This window comes from Aquarana catesbeiana, linkage group LG04, assembly GCF_042186555.1.
Source record: "Aquarana catesbeiana isolate 2022-GZ linkage group LG04, ASM4218655v1, whole genome shotgun sequence".
Classification (NCBI taxonomy): Eukaryota; Metazoa; Chordata; class Amphibia; order Anura; family Ranidae; genus Aquarana; species Aquarana catesbeiana.
The window spans coordinates 205,787,576-205,798,693 of record NC_133327.1 but is presented as its reverse complement, the minus strand read 5'-3'; positions in this window follow the sequence as shown (position 1 = coordinate 205,798,693).

The following is an 11,118-nucleotide window of genomic DNA, read 5'->3' as shown; positions in this document are numbered from 1 at the left end:
TGATGGGCTGGTGACAGGTACTCAGGTACTCTGATGGGCTGGTAACAGGTACTCAGGTACTCTGATGGGCTGGTGACAGGTACTCAGGTACTCAGTACTTATATGAACTGTGACAGGTACTCATATGGACCGTGACAGGTACTCAGGTACTCATATGGACCGTGACAGGTACTCATATGGACCGTGACAGGTACTCAGGTACTCATATGGACTGTGGCAGGTACTCGGGTACTCAGGTGGACTGTGGCAGGTACTCGGGTACTCAGGTGGACTGTGGCAGGTACTCGGGTACTCAGGTGGACTGTGCAGGTACTCGGGTACTCAGGTGGACTGTGGCAGGTACTCGGGTACTCTGATGGACTGTAACAGGTACTCGGGTACTCTGATGGACTGTAACAGGTACTCAGATACATTACATTGAAGAAATCAAGTTTCCTCTAGGTGGGACTTTGGAAAAGGGCAGATAGCAAGATGAAGTATGAGAAAGATGTATAAAAAATATATATGATTTTATTAAGAAATATTTTAAAATAAATGAGAACCTATGAACAATACACATATCAAAGTCACAATCAAATTCTGGACAAAACTAGTCAAGCAGTGACTGTTTGATAAGGATAGCTGTTAATCGCAGAGATCTGTTAGGTTGATAATAAACACAACAGAAAAAAAAAAAAACAACGTGTTTCAAAATTGCTATTTCTTCATCAGGGGTATGCGATTTGTTGCAGAACGTACAAACATCTGCAATTAAACAAATAAACACACACTGAATGCATATTATTGGTTGTACAAGAAATGCAATTTTAGAAAGTAAATACATATATAATCACACCATAATTTACATATGAATGTTTGAAAACTGACCGTGCAAGTTGTATGGCTCTTGAAATAGTTTCCTATCCAGAATTTATCGTTTAAAAGCAGAATGTGTTGCAGCTGTCAGCCTGCAAGGCCTCTGGCCCGGCGGGGTAGGTCAGTACACCAACACAGGGAAGTAGGTGCAGCGGCAGCAGGAGGGGGATAAAGAACAGAGTCCCACACAAAGGACAACCCGGGTTGGCCCTCCGAAGTATACCCCTTGCTGTGAGAGTATGGGAAGAGAGGAAAAACAAAAGCGTGGGGTCTATTAGATTGGTTCATAGGGCTGGCACCCACCATACTAACACCCAGCCAAAAATGGGAAAGGCTATTAAATCCCATCTACCCAAGGATATTGCATATATATGTATATCTATGGTAGTCGGGGGGGGAGGGGAAGGGGCCCCTAGGTCTGTATTCAAAGACATATTACTGTCTTGGATTAGGGGAACAATTAGCAAAAAACCCTGCATCCAAACAATTCCAATAATAAATGATTAGTTATATTAATGGTATGTACCTTGCCAGAAAGAAGCCAGGGGGAGAAATGGGACAAGGAAATAGCCAACAGATGAGGACCTGCTTGTTGACAGCTGTGCAGACAGGTGTATCAGAGAACTTTGATAAAGCCTGAAGACGATTAGGGAATTGATATGTAATAACAGGCAAAAAATGATATATCAAAAATATTTAGAGGCAAGCATAATTGACAGCCATAGGAGTGCCCAGGGCTAAAAGCCTGGGCGCATCCTTGGTTAGGTCATAACAGATGGAGCAAGAAATGACAAAGTTCAAAACCCAAAAAATGTTACCTGGTCAAAAGAGCACAGTGCTGCAGGTCCTCACTTGTGTCCACCCTCACAGCGAACAGACATCAGCTGGAGGGTGGAGGAGTTTAAAAGGCACAAGTGACTGGCAGAGAGCCAATCAATTAGTGCTTACCAACGGAGGGGCGGGGCTAACCGGAGCGTCCCCCGAGATGGCGGCACGCAGACGGCGCCTCCCAGCACACCAGGGGGCCTGGATGATGACGCACTGCATCGAGGAGGATGCAGTGATGTCAGGCCCTGAGATCCCCTGAGTGACAGGGGAATCCTGCATGCGCCAGCTGCGTCGCCGTGCGTCGTCCTCCCGCAGCGCAACAAAACATAGGTCACGTGGCCCGGGAGAGAGCCGGGCACGCAAAATCATGTAAATAAGAGGCCGCCCATGCCAGAACGGTAACGGGTGGCCCCCGTGCGCCGAGTGTGGAACCCATGCAGCCGTGGACCTAATGTGACGGTGCATGAACACCCCACCGCGCATGGGGCATGGGCAGGCAGACCATATGGCACACAATCATGGGGGAACATCACCCAGTAGACATGCCTTAAAACAAAAAGAAAGGTGCCAGAAAGGTGGGGGAAAGAGAGAGAGATGGGGGAAAGGGGAAGGGGAGGGAGGAGGGGGGAAGGGAGGGAGAAACAAAAAAGGGGGGGATAAGGGGGAATGGAGGCATGGTCAAAGAGTAAAACAACAGTGTATATACATTCAAAGCAGAGTAATAAACTAGAAATGGAATTCACATCATAATAGGAGTATTTACATTATTAACAATGCAGATCATAGCCTAGATAGACATACATGGTTGCTGAAGGCTGAAGGAATAGTAAGTAATGATTTGAGGACCTAGAATGGTCCTAAGTGGAAGTTATATACACTCATAGGCCAGTAAAGTTAGATGTCAAGGGGGGAGGGGGGGAGAGCGTGATTGCGGGGAAGAAATACAAAAACTTTATGATGGAGAATTGAACAGAGGCCAAGGTGTCAGTGCATATAATAAAAATTAGCCCAATGGTTTTGAATTTCTAAGTCGGGTCTGGTGGTTCCCATTCTGACCCTCCAGAGGAGAAACCCTCTAGGAAGGGCCTGTAGGAGATTGACCCGTTTAAACCAGGTGGCGAGGTGGCGTTTAAGTGGAAAATCCACTTCTGCTCACGTTGGAGCAGAGTTCTATCCCAATCGCCACCTCGCATCCCGGGATGGACACGGTCAAGAATCAAGAAAGAAACTCTAGGAAAGATACCGTCATGGACACATGAAGGAACCAAAGCGTCTACATGGGTCCTTTCGGCCCCTTTCCCTGAACTCACTGGCCACCAGTTGATCCCGAAGTGACCTAGCCCTTCTAAAGGTGAAAAAGGGGGTATTTGGCACAAAAGGGCCTATGATTGGGTCCTTTGTTAAAACATGCCAATATTTGTTCACAATTGCTTTGATTTTTTTGTGTTGGTTGGAGAATCCTGTGATGATTGATATTGGATTCTCTTTATGAGTTTTGAAGGATGGGTTGTAGAGTAGATATTGCCGGGTTTTATTACATGCCCTCTTGTAGGCTTTTTTCAGACAAGTCTTGAAATATCCTCTGCTCAAGAGTCTCGTTCTCAGTAGGTCGGCCTCTTTCTTAAACGTAAGACCATCCGAACAGTTTCTTCTAATCCTTAAGTATTGACTGTAGGGGATGGAGTTTGTGAGTGCCCGAGGGTGAAAACTGCTTGCATGTAAGATTGAGTTGCCTGCTGTCGGCTTTCTGTACAGGCTGCTGCTTAAATGGCCACTTGCATCTTTATGTATGGTCACATCAAGGAAAGTGATGCTTGAGGTATCATGAACCATAGTGAATTTGAGGTAAACTCATTCTGATTGAGTTCAACCAAGAATTTCTCCAGTAGTTCAACGGATGTGTCCCATATCAGGAACACGTCGTCGATGTATCGCATCCACATCACCACGTGTCCCCCCCCGACTACCATAGATATACATATATATGCAATATCCTTGGGTAGATGGGATTTAATAGCCTTTCACATTTTTGGCTGGGTGTTAGTATGGTTGGTTCCAGCCCTATGAACCAATCTAATAGACCCCACGCTTTTGTTTTCCCTCTCTTCCCATACTCTCACAGCAAGGGGTATACTTCGGAGGGCCAACCCGGGTTGTCCTTTGTGTGGGACTCTGTTCTTTATCCCCCTCCTGCTGCTGCTGGACCTACTTGCCTGTGTTGGTGTATTGACCTACCCCGCCGGGCCGGAGGCCTCACAGGCTGACAGCTGCAACACATTCTGCTTTTAAACGATAAATTCTGGATAGGAAACTATTTCAAGAGCCATACAACTTGCACGGTCAGTTTTCAAACATTCATATGTAAATTATGGTGTGATTATTTATGTATTTACTTTCTAAAATTGCACTTCTTGTACAACCAATAATATGCATTTAATGTGTGTTTATTTGTTTAATTGCAGACGTTTGTACATTCTGCGACAAATCGCATAACCCTGATGAAGAAATAGCAATTTTGAAACGCGTTGGGTTTTTTTTCTGTTGTGTTTATTATCAACCTAACAGATCTCTGCAATTAACAGCTATCCTCATTGGAGCAAAGAAGAACACCAAATCTCAACACAGGATGGATCTGTGGAGATTTACTAGGTAGGGCAGTGCCACGTTCTGAATCTACAAATTGACAAAAAAGGGGAGAGAGTGGAAAAAATGGACTTTATAGGCACCAATCATAAAATTGAATACAAATATTTTATTATACAAAAGATACACAGAATCAAACAGGAACTTGTTAAAACATTGCAGTAAAGTGCAAAGAGCTAGCTAATTCTCTCTCAAAAGGGGGGTCATAGACACCAGAGGGACATACCCTTGGAACAGGAACGTATCCCTCTAATTAATATAAAATACATCAAACTAGAAAAGCTCTACATTTTTCGCAATTGTATGCTTCTTTAGGAGGTCGTTTGAGTCATCTGTAGAGGGGAAGAGAGAGAAACAAGGACAAAACGCACAGACAAAAAATGCATACAATTAGTATTAACTATAAACCTCTTGGTAATGTGTCTCAATCATTAGCAGGGAATACCATGAAGAAACCAGCAGGTGGACTCCAAAACGGACATGCAAAAGGTGACAAAGACTCACATGTGGGGACGTGCCTGGTACTAGAGCCGTAAAAAATGTAGGAGAGTTACAAGACGGTAAAAGGATACCACTCCATGCATGCGGGGAAATAGAGAAAAGACAAATAGAAATAGAAATACATAGGGGGGAGGGGAAAGATGTTGCAATAAAAAGCATAAAGAGTTGAGCCTACCTTGGGGGAACAATAGACTATTGCCTCTAGGTGGCTGAGAGATATGTGTTGCAAACAAAAGCTTATAGATGGTAGGGCTGTATTTGGTGACAAACAACCCCGTTTCTGGAAAGTATATACAATATACATAAGCATAGAAATGTATATACGTATATACATACATGTGTGTATACATGAACACATATAAAGGTAGTAAATGGAAAACTTAATGACACAGATGGCTAGATGTCACACAGGTAGAGTGGTATGAATAAAAAACATACAGAGTCTCACGGGTAAAGTGGTATAAATAAAAACATACAGAGTATCACCTTGTTAGAGGTAATATATGCTATATAGACCTTGTGGGTCAAGTAACAAAGTGTTCCCTAAAAGACAGCAACAAGGGAGGGATGGGGGAAAGAGCTGAATAAGGATTTTATATGCAGCAATACAAGCAGTTTGGCACATGTCAGGTGGAGGCCATCTATAACAAGAGAAAGATATCTAAGTGTAACTAAATAGCCGCAATGCATGGGGTAGGACCATAAAAATCAAGTATACAGCACATCCAGGACAAGAGAAAAGAGAATGTTACCCGCCAGGATGAAATGATATGGGTAAACAAAGCCCAGGAACCGGAGCATCATAAGAGAGGAATGGCGTGGTAGAAGGCTCAGATATCAGCCTTAAATGCACGCCCCAATCAGGTGTGCAACTTGTGCAACACCTGACTCGGCCGGGTAGGGCTGCACGCGCACCCACGCCTGTCCGCGTATGCGCAGTACGTCAAGAACGACTGCTGTGTATGGAGAGCGCAGTCCTATAGGTAACAGGGCTGAGAGCTCCCTCTAGTGGTTCCTCCGCTATGGCAGTGCAAAATGACGCTGCAGCAGGCAGGTGGAGAAAGCCCTAAGGATGACAGGAGAGCATAGGGGAGATCACTAACACACACTTAGGGGGAGAGCAATAGGCCTGGACCTGAAGCCGCAAAAACCATCTCCCAAAAGGGGCGGAATGCGGCTACCCGGCTGCACATGTGGTTGAGTACACCCGCAGGTCAGCAAAGTCCAGAGGATGGCATTAACAGGGTCCCCACTGCAGGCCCAAGACATACGGCCGATGAACACAGATAAACAGTAAATAACACATCCTTATCCTTATTGAACTGTCACTGCATGACTAGTTTTGTCCAGAATTTGATTGTGACTTTGATATGTGTATTGTTCATACGTGCTCATTATTTTAAAATATTTCTTAATAAAATCATATATATTTTTTATACATCTTTCTCATACTTCATTTTGCTAGCTGACCTTTTCCAAAGTCCCACCTAGAGGAAACTTGATTTTTTCAATGTACTGCAATTTAGGGATGTGGGGCAGGCTAGCGTATACTCTGTGACACTTAGCACCTCCTTCAATTATTGTTACTCAGATACTCGGGTACTCATATGGACCGTGACAGGTACTCAGGTACTCATATGGACTTTGACAGGTACTCCGGACTCATATGGATTGTGACAGGTACTCGGGTACTCAGATGAACTGTGACAGGTACTCGGGTACTCAGATGGACTGTGACAGGTACTCGGGTACTCAGATGTACTGTGACAGGTACTCGAGTACTCAGATGGACTGTGACAGGTACTCGGGTACTCTGATGGACTGTGACAGGTACTCAAGTACTCTGATGGACTGTGACAGGTACTCGGGTACTCTGATGGACTGTGACAGGTACTCGGGTACTCATATGGACTGTGACAGGTACTCAGATGGACAGTGACAGGTACTTTGATGGGAGATGACAGGTACTTTGATGGGTGGTGACAGGTCCTCTTTATTGGGGGGGCAATCAGTGTGATTGGCGTGCACTGTAAGTGGTAACGAGATGTTACCGCAATCTCCTTCTCACACACGATCGGTGTGTGAGGAGGAGAACCCGGTAACATCTCGTTACCGCTCTGTATTTACATTTGGTGATCGGCTGTGAAAGGATTACAGCCGATCATGTGGTAAACAGCCGCCGGCCAATGGCTGTTTACCAGCGTCGGTGACAAGCAGTGTTCCCAGGAACACACTGCCACCGACGTGCACACGCAGCACGATCACACGCATGCTCCGTGCAAAGTAGGGCGGTACCGTCTGTGTTCGGCCGTGACTTCATCACAGCTGATCACATGGTAAATAGCCATGCCTAATGGCTGTTCACCCCCCTCGGTGGCGAGCGGTGTCTCTGTGACACGCCGCCACCGAAGAAACAGGGATGCGCGCACACGATTGCGCAAATTCCCTGTTTAAATGGACAGACGTCATATGATGCCCGCCCAGAACGAGAGCCGCGGCCTCACCATCATATGACGGCTGGTGGGCGGCAAGCAGTTAATTGGTGGGGCTAGCGGGCATGCATGCCCACCACGCACAGTGTAACCGTGGCCCTGAGAACCATGGACTCGATGTCCACCGGTGTCCCAGCGATCGTGTCACGGAGCCGTAGAATGGGGAGATGCCTATGTAAACAAAGCATTTCCCCATTCTGCCTAGTGACATGACAGAGATCACTGCTCCCTGTCATCAGGAGCAGTGATCGGTGTCATATCAGTGATAGCCCATCCCCCCACAGTTAGAATCACTCCCTAGGACACACTTAACCCCTTGATCACCCTGTACTGTTTAACCCCTTCCCTACCAGTGTCATTTACACAGTAATCTGCATTTTTATAGCACTGATCGCTGTATAAATGACAATGGTCCCAAAATAGGGTCAAAGTGTCCGATGTGTCCTCCATAATGTCGCAGTTATAATAAAAATCACAGATCGCCGCCACTCCAAAAAAAAAATAAAAATGCCATAAAACTATTCTCTTTTTTGTAGACGCTATAACTTTTGCGCAAACCAATCAATATACGCTTATTGCAATTTTTTTACCAAAAATATGTAGAAGAATACATATCGACCTAAACTGGGGAAAAAGTTTGTTTTTTTATATATTTTTGGGGGATGTTTATTATAGCAAAAAGTAAAAAATGTTGAATTTTTTTCAAAATTGTCGCTCTTTTTTTGTTTATAGCGCAAAAAATAAAAACCGCAGAGGTGATCAAATACCACCAAAAGAAAGCTCTATTTGTGGAAAAAAAGGATATCAATTTTGTTTGGGTGCAATGTCTCACGCCCGCGCAATTGTCAGTTAAATCTACGAAGTGTCGAATCGCAAAAAGAGCTCTGGTCAGGAAGGGGGTAAAATCTTCCGGGGCTGAAGCGGTTAAACATGTATTGCAATATGAAAGGAATAAAAATGAGCTGCACTAATAGTCATATAAACGATTGCAAAAATAATCAAACCAAAACACCAAAGTGCAGAAATTTGTGAAATCTGTGGATCGCTCTTCCAAGTGCGTGAATCACTTTTCAGAGTCATCAAGTGACAATAATATAATTATATGTAATTACAATATACAAATGGTGAAAGATATTGCAATGTGAAAAACACAAAAAAATGTGAATGCAAACCATATAAAAATATAGGTTGAATTGGAAATTCAAAGTGATTCACACACTTGGAAGAGCGATCCACAAATTTCACAAATGTTTGCACTTTGGTGTTTTGGTTTGATTATTTTTGCAATTGTTCATATGACTATTAATGCAGCTATTTTTATTCCTTTCATAATCTTGTATGTATCTTACAGGTGAGCCGCTGCTGCTCTTTCATTTATTCCATTTAGCTTAATAGTTCATTAGTGTGGTGCACCCCCTTTTTTCATCATGTATTGCAATATGTGTGAAGTAAAAATTCCTGTTTTACATTTGCATAATTTGCTGGAAAAGGTTGTATAGCAGTGTAAAAAAGGGTCTATCCAGAACTTGTAGTGATAATATGTGGTCACGGCCCTTTAGCACCTCTTAGTTTAAATACATGTACAAGCTATTGGGATTTGAGCACAGGTATATCTTTTCTCTAGGCTCTGGCTAATGGCTACCAGGAACACAAATCCCATCAGTTTCCTCTGGTTGTTGGTAAGGGCCAAGATTGATTTATGTAATTAGGTCCAAGGGTCTTGTATAACAGTGTAAATTTGCGGTCCCCTCAAAATAACTAAGCATGCAGCCATTAATGTCTAAACTGCTGGCAACAAAAGTGAGTACACCCCTAAGTGAAAATGTCCAAATTGGGCCCAAACTGTCAATATTTTGTGTGTGCAGCATTATTTTCCAGCACTGCCTTAACCCACTTGAGCATGGAGTTCACCAGAGCTATACAGGTTGCCAGTGAAGTCCTCTTCCACTTTTCCATGACGACATCATGGAGCTGGTGAATGTTAGTGACCCTTGTGCTCCTCCACCTTCTGTTTGAGGATGCCCCACAGATGCTCAATAGGTTTTAGGTCTGGAGAAATGCTTGGTCAGTCCATCACCTTTACCCTCAGCTTCTTTAGCAAGGCAGTGGTCCTCTTTGAGGTGTGTGTTGGGGTTGTTATGTTGTAATACAAAGAGGGAAGACACATTAAGGAGAGATATCAATGCTGCTCACCCCAATATGGACAAGAAAAATGGGAAAAAGTCCCCCGAGCGGGGTTTTTAGGCAGCTAGCTATAGATATGAGCAAGGCATTAAGTAAAATATTAAAATGCTTTATTGAAGGGTAATGAATAAATGTAACAACATATAAATATAAATTGGGAGCTCAAGTGGGAAAATACCCATACCAAATACATATAATAGCAAACATAGGTTATACACAGCATGTAATAAGGCTATTACATAACAATCCTGACGCATTTCGACCCATGAATTTTGGGGTCTCTTCAGAGGATGAGTTTGCTAAAGAAAAAAGAAACATTTATAATAGTATGTCCAGCTTATTTAAAAGAGTTACAGCATAGGCAAGTTTGTTTAGCAACATGTTTAGTAACACTTTGCACATAATTACCACTGAGTTTGGATGTACCCCTCGATCAGAGCCTCCCCACATAGCAGCAAGACCATCCAGTGTGCCCGCACGTAGCAGCACCCCAGAAGAGGGGGGAACAGGAATCTACTTGATATGGCTTGCAAGGAGTCACACGTATAATTGCCTCCCCACCAACACGCCACGGGGGGAGGTGGGGCCGGAACCTACGAAAATTGTCAGAGCATTAGCTCATGAATATACCCATATAGGTTAGTGGTTAAATTTAACTGTTGGGCAGTCAGAAAATATTGTAATAATCTATTACAGCTTGAATTAATCATGTGAAGGATAATAAGATTAGTAAAGTGACTATATTGGTATAACTAATATAAAATATGTCAGGGATGACCTTGTCTTTAAATGCTGACAATGGCAGTGATAGGAAGAAAAGTGAGGGATGTGCACAGTGAATAATGACGTGTAAAATATAAATAGAAAAAAAAAATATGAAGAAAATGTGAAAAAAGGAATGTGCATGAAAATTATGCGAGTGAGTGTTTAAACAGCAGAAAAAAAAAAAAAAAAAAAACAAATGAGTGTATGTGTGATGTGTGAATTTGAGGAAAAAGTGCATGATATTGCCAAGTATCTAAGTCTACGGCATCCAGAGCTGGTGTGCACATAAATCAAAATTAAATATGAGTAAAATATTATTCTATGGGGTCTGACAAAGCATTGATAATCAGATGTATCATAGGTTCTTACTCACTCCTACCGTTGAGGAAAAGAGTCTGGCCGTCCAAGGAGGAAGTGGAGGAATCACACCCAAATCCACCCTCATTAAATAGTGTCCTTAATTAGTACTGAAATTAACAACAGGTATCGTTTCTTCCGCCCCTTAACCCCGGTGTGTAGAGGGAGGCTGTGGCCGCCATTGGCAGACCTCGTGTGGCTCCCTCAGCATCCATCAAGGCGAAGCCCCGACATCTGTCGTCACCTTCGCCGTAAAATATGTGACGTCATGAGGCCGCACGCACACGCGACTCGCACGTGTGCGCACACCGCACGCAATGTCCAAAGGTGATGGGGGATGCCGCCGGCAGGGTAATCACGCCTGTGGGTGGCCGACCCGGGAATCCGGCCATCCAAGGGGAGAGACAAGGGGAGCGCAGGTAACTGAGCTCCCCACCCTGCCGGGAAGACACATCAGGGAACATGATCCCCGACCCGGGGAGCATGCGACCAT